The sequence below is a fragment of the Rutidosis leptorrhynchoides genome, chromosome 10, assembly GCF_046630445.1.
Source record: "Rutidosis leptorrhynchoides isolate AG116_Rl617_1_P2 chromosome 10, CSIRO_AGI_Rlap_v1, whole genome shotgun sequence".
In the NCBI taxonomy this organism is placed as follows: domain Eukaryota; kingdom Viridiplantae; phylum Streptophyta; class Magnoliopsida; order Asterales; family Asteraceae; genus Rutidosis; species Rutidosis leptorrhynchoides.
Window position 1 is genome coordinate 214,977,634 of NC_092342.1, and position 13,402 is coordinate 214,991,035.

Genomic DNA, 13,402 nt, shown 5'->3' on the forward strand with positions numbered 1-13,402 from the left:
CCTTTTTACAACTGGCTTTCGCCGAGGTCCCTCCCCCTCAGCTGGTGTAGCACCAGAGGCAGCCGGTTGGTTCACTCCACCTCGAGCAGCAAGATACTCAAGCATGCCTGGTGTCAGGACATTATATGGAGCAGCAGGAGCATCTTTTGGCATTCCCCCTTGTTTTAGAGGCAGGTCGAATGATTCATCAGCAATCTGCTGGTAAACTTCACCCAGCTCATTTTCAAAAACAAGGCTCAAAAACCTTGGAAAGGGGATTAAGTGTGTTCGTTTAGGTGCAAGCACCATTTACCTTAGCCTTAAGTAAATTTCACCGGCATAATCAATATTTCGATTGAACAGCATCCCATGACCAATCTTCAGCTCAAAATCTGAGCACTGATCAATGCTCCCGGACTTCTGACTGATGCAATGAGTCAGCAAGCCAAAAAAATAGTTCCACAGAGGTGGCATCTGCCTCCTTAAGGGCGTATGAGCCACTGGTCCATCAAACCCTATAATCTCCAGTACCTCTCTTCTAAACTCATCACTGGGTGGTGAATTAACGAATGGACCAATGGGTAATTGGAGAGCACGTCGGATGGCATCAACAGTGATGAAGCAGGCTAGGGTTTCAGTCACCATGCCACGAATACATGGGACATTCTGTTGAGTGGTGGCCGTGGTGGTAGTATACCAGAATCTGGCCAAACAAGCCGGATAAAGACGAGAAGGTACGCCGGTAATAGCTCGAGCCAGTGGTGATTGTCTTATGTAATCGATAAGCGCATCATAACCCAAGTTGGCTTTGGATTTGGGAATTGAAAGGGCATGAGCAGCATTGCCTCTTGATAGGCGAATGGAAGAGTGTTCTGGTGCATTTGCAGCCCTAACAAGGCTTGGGTGCAGGTTGAACAGAAGGCCCTGCACCACTTGTTCTTCGATGACCGGTGGTGGTTGCTGTTCCGGTTGTTGTAGTGCTACTGGTTGTTGATGCTGTGGTTGTTGTTCCTCTGGCTGGTTTGCAGCAGGTGGTGATTGATGTTGTTGTTGTTCTACCATTGATGATTTCGTAGAAGATGGATGTATTAATTGATTTGAAGATTTGGGGATTTTTAGAGAGAAGAGTGTAAATTTGAAAACTGAATAACCGAAGGTTATTATGGAAGATAAAACACTCTTTTAACCATTGTGATTGGGTGAAAAATGTCACGACCCGGAAAATTTCGACTAATTTTGAACCAAACTGTCGATACGATCTAATATTTTTGACACGATATGCAAAGTCTATTAGGATGAGTCTCAAAATTTATTTATTTATTATGTATATTCATTTACCTTTCGACCATTCCCTACGATTCACGAACAACTATTCGTAAATAGATAACATATATATTTAAATAGGTATTTATAATTTGAAATATAATTTAGAATATTATATAATATGATTATTAGGATTTATATTGTAACATAAATAAAATTCTATGTAATGGAAACTGTATTTAAGAATATGTAGATGTATATATAAATATGTATATAAATATTACTCGTAAGTATATAAAATTTGTATTAAATCTATTTGTTTAATAATATAATTATTTTAGTAATTAAATTTGTTATTCTAAAACTGTTTATATATAGAAAGGGAATATAAATGAATTCGATGCTTAATTAGTAAACGTCAGTAATATTCGGTCGACATTTCGTTAGCGTTCATATAGATTTAATATAAGTTTATGAAGGAGTAAAATAAAATTTGAACTGTAAATCAATTACGAAGATTTTAGATTTGTTAAATGTATTTTAACCTTTTTAAGATTAAATATTAGTACTCCGTACATAAAAATCGGAACAGAAAATAAATAATTTTCAAACCTTTTTGAGCAGGTTTCAAACAGGTAATGAGTGAAATAATTAAATATGTTTAACCTAAAAATTTGGGATTTTTAGGAACACTTTTATACGTTAGCTGTTTAGCAATAGACACGATATAATATCTAACTCAAAACTGTCGGCAGTATTAAACCAATAATATGTCACGAGAGCTGTACTGTTTTTAAAAGTTTCCTACTCCATGATTAAAGGTTATTGTAATTTATTATTATTATTATTTATTTAGTATTAATATTATAATTACAATTTATAGATATATAAACCGTTGCATTTAAACTTCAGAAGGATAGCACCAATTTTTTTTTATCCCCACTCTCGTCATACAAATACTCACAACCGGCCAGCACCTTTGGCCAACACATCCGCCATAGGCCACCTCTACACCACCCACGTCACCGCTTCCACCATCGGGTCACATGAATAACCATAATCTGCCACCCTCCTCATCAAAGAACTCAAACTCACGACCTTCGAACACCATCGAAACCCATTCAAACAAAGCCCACGTAACCTGCAACCTCCATAGCCACCACCGTAACCATCACCATGAGCCATCACCGCGAACCACCATCTACAAACCGCCACCGTCCTCATTCCCTCTACCTCTCTCTCTCTCATTTTTCTCTCTCTCTCTCTCCTATATTCTCTTCGTAAACTCACTTAACATCAACCACCCTTGCCAAATCATTTTGTTCATTTCAACTGCTACGGTCTCCTATCTATCTAATTAAGTTGCCGTGAATAAACATCAAACCCACTTTTTCTTCTAACATCGAAGACCCACACCTCCCTCACTCCATCATTAACACCATACACCACCTTCACGACCTCCATTACTACCTCTCTCTCTTGATTATTTTCTGTCCCCTGGTTCGAACACTATAAGCTACTCACTGCTACAATTTACTTTCCCGTTTCACAGTTTTATTCAATCAGACACCAATAGACAAAAACCATTCATCCATTTACAAATGAAGAAGAAGATGAATAGAGATGATCGAATGCTATCTGCTTCCATTTACTTCTGTTCCTATTTGATCGACTAAACACTTCTCCATCACCACCGTGCTACTAACAACGAACCTACTACGCTACCTCACTAATTCTGGTTCTAATTCAAATCGTCACCCTCAAATCAACTGTACGATTATGTTAATGTTTGTTTTCGGGTTATCACTCAACGATTATGGTGAATGATGGAGGTTAAGTAGCGGCCGTATTTTTTTATCCAGACTAATACCACAATCAAAATGCATCGAGCAGGTTATTTAAAAAGTATTTACGGGCTTGTGGATCCATTTAATGGACTTAATGAATTTAATACTTGGGCCGTGATCTATGTTGTGTTATTGGGCCACGTTTCCTTGTCTTGTTGGGCTTCTATCTGGGCCGAAACCCAGCTATTCACTTCGTTGTTGAGCTGCTGCCATTAAATGTGTGTTATAATAATTATGATGATATATATATGATGCGTGGTATTTGATGAAGAATAGAGGAAAACAGACAGAAATACGGTTTATATAAATTTAGAACCTGATTTAAATTAGAAAAACAATGATGGAGGAATGGTTGGGGTTATGTTACGTTAGCAGGATGTCGCGGGTTCGAATCTCGTCTAGGATATTTTTTTTATTTGTAAAGCTTGCAAAGGGTATAACCAATTATCTTTCATTTTTATTATTACTATTATTGTTGTTATTATTATTATTATTATTATTATTATTATTATTATTATTATTATTATTATTATTATTATTATTATTATTATTATTATTATTATTATAAATACTAATTATTTTTTATTATTGTTAAAATGAGTATTAGGATTATCATTACTATTAATATTATTATTAAAATTATTACCAAGTATTACCATTAAACAATTATTTTCAAAATTATTATTATTAACAAAAGTATTTTTAATAAAAATTATCATTTTTATGAAAAACTATCATTTATTTTAAAAGTATCATCATTACTATTATTATTATCATTATTAGAAAGATTATAATATTTATCAAAATTATTATTTTTACTACCATTATTATTATTTTGAAATTAATATTATTATTTTCATATTATCAATATTATTATCATAATAACTATTATTATTATTATTATTGTAAAATAAAACAACTTTTAATTATTATTATTATCAATATTATTTTGTCAAATAACTATTAGTTATATAAAGATATATTTTCTACATATAACATAACTATATTAATATTTTAATAATAAATATTAATAAATGTAACTTAATAGGGTTTTAATGAAACACTTAATTAAGATAAAAATTATATCACTATTAGTAGGTAAATTCGTCCGATTACAATTATATGTGTTAATATATATATAAATGATATAGGTTCGTGAATCCGAGACCAACCCTATATTTGTTCAATGACGTCATATGTATTTTTACTACAAAATACAGTATGGTGAGTTTCATTTGCTCCCTTTTTAATTGCTTTTGCAATATATATTTTTGGGCTGAGAATACATGCGCTGCTTTTATAAATGTTTACGAAATAGACACAAGTACTTAAAAATATATTCTACGTTGAGTTGTACCACTGGCATACTTCCCTGTAGCTTGGTAACTACTATTTACATGGTATTGTAAACGCGAATCCTGTTGATAGATCTATCGGGCCTGACAACCCCAACCGGACTGGACGACCAGTATTCAACGGTTGCACAGTACTTCGTTTCGGTGACTATACTTGGTACGGTCTAGTGAGATTTCATAATAAAGGGAATATGCGACGTGATTAAATGTTAAGTATGGTTACCAAGTGCTCAACCACTTAGAATGCTTTACATACACTTGCGAGTGTATTATGTTTATGATTATGAAATCTTGTGGTCTATTAAAATATTGAAATGATTGTTATGATAAACCTATGAACTCACCAACCTTTTGGTTGACACTTTAAAGCATGTTTATTCTCAGGTACGAATTAAGTCTTCCGTTGTGTATTTGCTCAATTTAAGGACATTACTTGGAGTCGATCAGCGCAATGGGACCAAATGTTAATGACTTCGTCCAGGTGGATAAGGACGGGTCACTACAGGTGGTATCAGAGCGGTGGTCGTAGCGAACCAGGTCTTGCATTAGTGTGTCTAACTAATAGTTGTTATGATGCATTAATGAGTCTGGACTTCGACCTAGTAGTTGTTAGGTTATGTTAATGAGTCTAGACTTGAACCTGGTCTACATGTTAAAAGTGTTTGCTCACCACCATTTGTCGAAAAATATCTACTTGTCATATTCAGTCTCGACGCATCTTATTGCAATTATTGCATAGACGTTGTACATACGAATTCACATCCCATCACATTATGTCTTGTCTGACACGTTTCCTTAATTCCCTCCGTAATCTACGGGATCTCCTGTACTATGTATAGGTATTCTATGTAATTAGAATATCATCCGATATCCGAAAATCATTTCATATCGAAAAACCTTTATCTAATCGTACGAAATGGAACTCACCACTAGTTCAAGTCCCTCGGATTCCGATATGGAGTTTCACCTAAGCTTCGAAAGTAGTGTCACCAGAATGAATCAATCAATCCGCCATCTCCAATTCATCTGATGAGTTCGTAGTCGACTAAATCAATGGAGGCGAGAAGAAGGCGATCCTTTTCATCAACCAAATTTCCCTCTTGGATATGAACCTGAAGCACTTATCGGCGAACTAGTTCGAAACACCATTTTCACACTCATTTCTCGAATATTATATTATCTAAAATTCTAAACCTTATTCATCCGCTCGTTCCAACCGACAATCATTCCGGAATAATAGAAGAAGTCAACGAATTTCGCGCTCGAGTTGTAGCTTTGGAAAATATGGTGCAGAACCTACCAGCTTCAGCAACATCACCGGCACCAACAGTACCACCAACATCAACACCAGTACCACCAACAACCCAAGTTTCAACATCACATGCCTCAACATCTCATTCTGTACCTCGAGCATAATCATCATTCTACGTATCGTTCTATCTACTTTATCTTTGTTCTACATATCGTTCTACATCGATTATCTTCGCTCGACATGGCGATTATGTAATTTCTAAAGTTTTCGATATTATGTAATCTAGTTCTAACAATAAATCAAATGAGTTTAATATCATATTAACTCATTAAATCCATGATTACATCTGAAGAAAATATATATGCAAGTATATTTTCATAAGGATTGTAATTAAAAATTCTTTCGTACAAACTGTTAATGGTAAAAATATTTTAACAGGTAGGTAATACCCGAGGAATATTTAGATTTCACATTAATAAGTTACACTGTATATCCTTCGAATCTGATTCAACGATTATTTACTATTATGTTTACCTCCACTGATATACGAATCCGTTCACCACAGAATGACCATTTTCATTCAATTTCATATTTGGATTTTGACTTCTCAGAATCCAACAAGTGGCATAATGAAGAAAACATTGAACAAAATAAAATTTGTTAGAAACAAATGAATTAACTAATTGAAATATTGTTAAGAATCCACGCTAACTGTTCCTAGCTAACTAGTTACATTTTATTTATCACAATTTAATTATCGCAATTTACATTATCCCAATTTTATTTATCGTCATTTAATTTCTGTTATTTATTTTACGCACTTTAAATATCGGGACACGTATACAAGGTTTTGACATATCATATCGACGCATCTATATCTATCATTTAGAATCACCATAGACACTCTATATGCAGTAATGATTGAGTTCTCTATACCGGGTTGAGGTTGATTCTCAAATAATATATATACTTTGAGTTGTGATCGAGTCTGAGACATGTGCACGGGTCACGATACGTATTAATTAATTCGAATATTATATATTAAACTATATATGAATTATTGGACTGTCAACTTTGGACTATCAACTGTGGACTAATAACATTGGACAATTAAAATGAATTAAAATATTGAATATAATATATGAAACTAAACAATTCTTCAAGTTTGCCACTTGATTTCATCTTAAACCTCATTTGTATCTTGACGATTCCAATCCATGTTCAAATCTTTCATGATTCTTGAAAACACCTCGATCGAGAGGATGAACCAGCCGCACTTTATCTACGGAAGAAAAGATTGATGCATATAGTTATGCACCAAAAAAAAAATTCCTCGGAAACTGGGTAAACGTTTAACACATATCTGTGCTAGCTCCTTTGGCGATTTTATTACCCAAAATAACTTTGCAATTCTTCTTCAAATTAGCCAATTTTGTCACAGCTCCAGCAAGATAACTTCTACTTTTCATTCAAAACAACCTTATTATAACTTTGATATATATGCGTGCTCTTTTATTGTTACCAGGGAACCTTTTATATTCCATCCTACTACCATCAGCGTTTAATCACCTAAAAACACAATTCTCCTAAAAACACCTCGAAATGATAACCGAAGATTCAGATATGGCTGCATTAAATGCAGAGGAAACAGAAAAATTGTAGATGGTTTAATGGCCAAAAGTGATGATAAAAGAATGGAGTGTTGGGAGCTCTCGATAGAAAATTTGGTACTGAAAAAAAAAAGATTGAGCAAACCATGAAGGAGATCAAGGACAAATACAAGGACCAAACCTTATTTTCAAAAGAATCCAGGTAATTCTGAATCCACCGAAATCTTTAGAGAATATCTTGTTCCGAAGTCATGATAAAATCTTGCCAAAAATTTCTCTTCATCAACTTTCGAACTTAGAAATTCCAAAATATCATCATAAATATCTTCGATATTTCTGAGGATATTTTCATAAATATTCTTGTCCGAAATTATCTACCTCTGCGTGTTTTCGGTATTTTATTATATTGTAAACTTCTGTAAAATCTATGTATAAATTATGAATGAATTGTGGAGAAGTGTTGGGAATTGAAGCATGAGTTAGTATAATATAATGGCGCTTGGCCAACGTGATTATAATACAGTAAGTCATGCTAAATTTCTAATGAAGCATGATGATGATTCACAAATCATAACCTCATCATGTACCATGTTACATAACTCTGTCATTCTGCTTAACTTCTGAATATATCAAGAAAGTATATTCTTGATAGTTCTATCCTCAGTGATTTTGATAAATTTGAAAATCAAATTGTGCTATCACGTTCCTTCCTGCTTAGAACATTATAATCATTCGAAACTCCATACTTACGAATTTTTGACCATTACTTGCTTTACTAGGAGTCGAGAGGAGAATAAAAAGGCAAAGAGCTCCAAAATATAAGAGAAAATATAAAGCCCAATAACAACACGGAGGTTATAAACCGTGAATATTAATACGAATAGCGATATAAAGACACGGTATAATTAAGAATAGTATCACCCAAGGAATAGTAGAAATAAATAGATTTTTCTGGTGGAAGAGAAGGATGACAGAATTAATAATTAGAAAAATATCAAGGATTAGAATGGGATTAAGCATTTTCGCAATCTTTTGGATGTATAAACTAAGAAAGAAAGTATGGGAGTGGTGGGAAGTAATGAAACGGAAGAAGTCCATTTATAGTGAAAATACTAGACAAAGAAATCAAGACAGATTTCCGCATTTAATTACAGAGATCTTAATTTCCTTATTCGTCGAAAAATCAAATCTTCTAGATTTCGAAGATTTTCCCTAAATCCCTGGAATTCCGGAATTCAACCGTTACCACGTCAAAAGTTAAGACGAATCTTTGATTCCTAATTTCACTCTTTTGTGATAGCTTCATTTGTACTCTTCGAGTAATCGAATTATTTTATCCATATTACTCAATGACGAGAAAATTCTATTTATCAACTCATATTCGTCAAGAAAACATACTTATTGTTAGCCATGATGACCTCGATCAAATTTCGAGATGAAATTTCTTTAACGGGTAGGTACTGTCACGACCCGGAAAATTTTGACTAATTTTGAACCAAACTCTCGATACGATCTAATATTTTTGACACGATATGCAAAGTCTATTAGGATGAGTCTCAAAATTTATTTATTTATTATGTATATTCATTTACCTTTCGACCATTCCCGACGATTCACGAATAAATATTCGTAAATAAATAACATATATATTTAAATAGGTATTTATAATTTGAAATATAATTTAGAATATTATATAATATGATTATTAGGATTTATATTGTAACATAAATAAAATGCGATGTAATGGAAACTGTATTTAAGAATATGTAGATATATATATAAATATGTATATAAATATTACTCGTAAGTATATAAAATTTGTATTAAATCTATTTGTTTAATAATATAATTGTTTTAGTAAATAAATTTGTTATTCTAAAACTGTTTATATATAGAAAGGGAATATAAATGAATTCGATGCTTAATTAGTAAACGTCAGTAATATTCGTTCGACATTTCGTTAGCGTTCATATAGATTTAATATAAGTTTATGAAGGAATAAAATAAAATTTGAACTGTAAATCAATTATGAAGATTTTAGATTTGTTAAATGTATTTTTATCTTTTTAAGTTTAAATATTAGTACTCCGTACATAAAAATCGGAACAGAAAATAAATAATTTTCAAACCTTTTGAGTAGGTTTGATAAGGCTAAAAAGGAACATATATTTCATAGCAAAATCCCCCAAGAAAGACAAGATTTTAGTTGCAATTGTTCCATTTTCGAGTAATATTCGTTTATTTTAAATAAGTGCGAAGACAAAAGGCGAAAACGAAAATTTGAAGACGCAAAGGTCCAAAAAGCTCAAAAGTACAAGATACAATCAAAAAGGTTCAAATTATTGATGAAGAACGTCTAAAAATGACAAGAGTACAAGTTACAAAACGCAAAGTACACGATATAAAATAGTACGCAAGGACGTTCGAAAATCCGGAACCGGGACATGAACCAACTCTCAACGCTCGACGCAACGGTGTAAAAATTACGAGTCAACTATGCACAAGAATAAAATATAATATTTAAATAATTCATAATAAGAATAATATTAAATAATAAAAAGTTGTTAATTGAGCATAGTTCAGGGGTCGTAAATGAAAATTCAATTTCATACGTATAAGGCGATGATTTACGATCAAAATGAGGGACGACCTTTTTCTATCAATTTTCTATCGATCCATCTATCTATTATCAATATCAATTATCAATATCTATATTCTATATCTCTATCATAATGTTAACTTAATAAGATATAACAATAATCTTAATTTTAATTTTAAATTATGATAATAATAAGATTTATGATAGAGATCTTTTGAGTGTGTAAGTCGAAATTCTGTCCGTGTAACGCTACGCTATTTTTAATCATTGTAAGTTATGTTCAACCTTTTTATATTAATGTCTCGTAGCTAAGTTATTATTATGCTTATTTAAAACGAAGTAATCATGATGTTGGGCTAATTACTAAAATTGGGTAATTGGGCTTTGTACCATAATTAAGGTTTGGGCAAAAGACCGACACTTGTGGAAATTGGACTATTGACTATTAATAGATGGGGGTATTGTCTAATTGAGTGACAACTCATTGGAGTCTGTCGAACCTATCTTCAAATTAATTAACCTAATAATTAATAATGATTATGGTTGTCCTATTTAGTGACGTTCATATGGAATCTGTTATAATCATTTAATTAATCAATTGGGTTGGGTAATTGATTATTCATTCTGATCAAGTGGATGAATTAATATTCATAAACTAATTAAAACAGGAGTGGATTACATACATTGATAACTGGTGTAATTGTTGACAGAAGTGATAACTGCGTCACAGTTTAAATCCTTAATCAGTTGGAATATTTGACTTCGGGTATAAGGGTAATTTGACGAGGATACTCGCACTTTATATTTATGACCGATGGACTATTATGGACAAAAACCAGATAGACGTATCAAATAAACCAGGACAAAGGACAATTAACCCATGGTAATAAATTAAAATCAACACGTCAAACATCATGATTACGGAAGTTTAAATAAGCATAATTCTTTTATTATATTTCTCATCGTATCTTTATTTACTGTCATTTTATTACTCGCAATTTTATTTACTGTCATTTTATTTATTGTCATTATTTTACGCACTTTAATTATCGTCATTTATCTTTACGCTTAAAATATAGAATCGACAAACCGGTCATTAAACGGTAAAACCCCCCTTTTATAATAATATTACTACTTATATAATTATATATATTTTGTATAAATATAGTTAAAAATATAGTAAGTATCACCAGCTCCCTGTGGAACGAACCGGACTTACTAAAAACTACACTACTCTACGATTAGGTACACTGCCTATAGTGTTGTAGCAAGGTTTAGGTATATCCCATCCGTAAATTAATAAAACTTGTGTCATATTTTGTAGTATTTCCTAGTAAAAATAATACTATTTCGTACCCTCACGCTACATCATCAAGTTTTTGGCGCCGCTGCCGGGGAGCACTAAAACGCTATATTTTTAATTTATATTTGCAAAAATATATAAAAAAAAAAAAAAAAACGTAAAAAAAAAAAAAAATTATAAAAAAAAAATATATTTTTAAGATTTTGTCTATAAAAAAAAATTTTTTTTTTTTAGTTTTATTACCTTTAGATTTTTAGACTATATTCGCAACTTTTAGTATTAAGTTTAGTTTTGCCATAGTTATTTTCATTTTTAGATTTTTAGGCTTTGCCGTAAAATCCCTTAAGTACTTATTCCTTAGACTAAGTTTTAGGTGCTTTAGAATTTTGCGACGCCATTTTTCGCGCTATTTTCTTATTTTTATTTTTCGACGCGTTTACCTATGTATCAATTACAATTCCAATTAGTGATCTCCATTTGTAGCTTTAATTTTAAGATAGTGATCGTTATAAGGTTGGATTAACCGCGTGTTTACAAACCACTCTTCGTCTTTTTCATTTTTCGACACTTTTCGACGCGCACTCTTTTTCTCTCTTATTTCTCGCCATTCTAGTTTTTAGGACTTAGATTTTTTTCTACTTCTTCTCTAAATTTCTTAAAATTACGAAAATTTATTTTAAGTGGTTAAATTGATAGACATCAAAATTTTCTGGTTCGTAGTAATAGTTGGATTTGTACGTGGACCGGGTTATTGGAGCCAAACAGTACTCAATTATATTGAGACCAAACGAATCCTGCCCCTCTGCTGCATCTTTTGGCTATTCGAAACGTGGGCAAAATCAGAAAAGTCTATTGATTAGATAACTTATATAATTTTTCTTTCCTTTTTAAAAACTAATAGGATATTCAGTGAATGCACCGAGCAAGACGTTCACCGCCGGTCATACGTTCACCACCTGTAACTCGATCAAGACATCGTTTAACAAATATCGCCGCCGTTGATTTTTCTTTAGAATCGTCATCTAGTCGACCAAGTACTCCAATTCAAATTTCCGATAATCCATCTTTTGAACCCGATTTCACAACTAAGAACCCGGAAGATATTCAAGGACAATTCCAAGATCCTGAACCCCAAACCGTTAAATCAGAATCCTCTAGTGATTCGGATACAACAAATCCAATCATGGAAAATCTAGAACCTCTAAGTATGGAAGAACGAATGAGAGCTAAGCGCACTGGCCAAGGTCACGCCATTATTAAACCAGAAGTTAATGCTCCAGATTATGAAATTAAAGGACAAATCCTACACATGGTAACTAATCAGTGCCAATATAGTGGTACGCCAAAAGAAGATCCCAATGAACATCTTCGTACCTTTAATAGGATCTGTACACTATTCAAAATCCGAGAAGTAGAAGACGAACAAATCTATCTCATGTTGTTTCCCTGGACTTTAAAGGGAGAAGCTAAAGATTGGTTAGAATCGTTACCTGAAGGGGCGATTGATACATGGGATGTTTTAGTTGAAAAATTTCTTAAACAATTCTTTCCGGCATCTAAAGCCGTGAGACTTCAAGGAGAAATTGTTACGTTCACACAAAAGCCAAATGAAACATTATATGAGGCGTGGACAAGATTCGGAAGGATGTTGAGAGGATGTCCTCAACACGGTTTAGACACTTATCAAATAGTACAAATATTCTACCAAGGTGTCAACGTTGCTACATGGAAAGACATCGACATAACAGCTGGTGGTTCAATTATGAAGAAAACCGCAACTGAAGCTTACAAAATTATTGATAACACAGCATCCCACTCACATGAGTGGCACCAAGAAAAAGATATCTTTCGATCATCTAAAGCGGCTAGAGCTGATTCTAGCCATGACTTTGATTCCGTTTCCGCAAAAATAGATGCTTTCGAAAGACGAATGGAAAAGATGAATAAAGATATTCACGCAATACGAATCAGTTGTGAGCTATGCGGTGGACCACACTTATTGAAAGATTGTCACATTGAACCAACATTGGAACAACGAGAGAATGTTTCCTATATGAACCAAAGGCCTGAAAATAATTATCAAAATAATTATCAACTGCCAAAGCTAAACTTCAATCGAAATCAAAAAATTCTTTACAATCCAAAAGGACCCGAAAATAACTGGTACAACCAACAAGGTCCGAATAACCAACCG

The 13,402-nt window shown here is 32.8% G+C and overlaps 1 non-coding gene across 1 annotated transcript; it reads right to left on the reverse strand.

The window, feature by feature from the left end:
* Nucleotides 1-12,775: 12,775 nt before the first annotated feature.
* Nucleotides 12,776-12,882, reverse strand: LOC139873687 (small nucleolar RNA R71). The gene has a single exon (XR_011767414.1). It is a non-coding gene; the product is annotated as a small nucleolar RNA R71 (small nucleolar RNA).
* Between the last annotated feature and the right edge of the window lie 520 nt (nucleotides 12,883-13,402).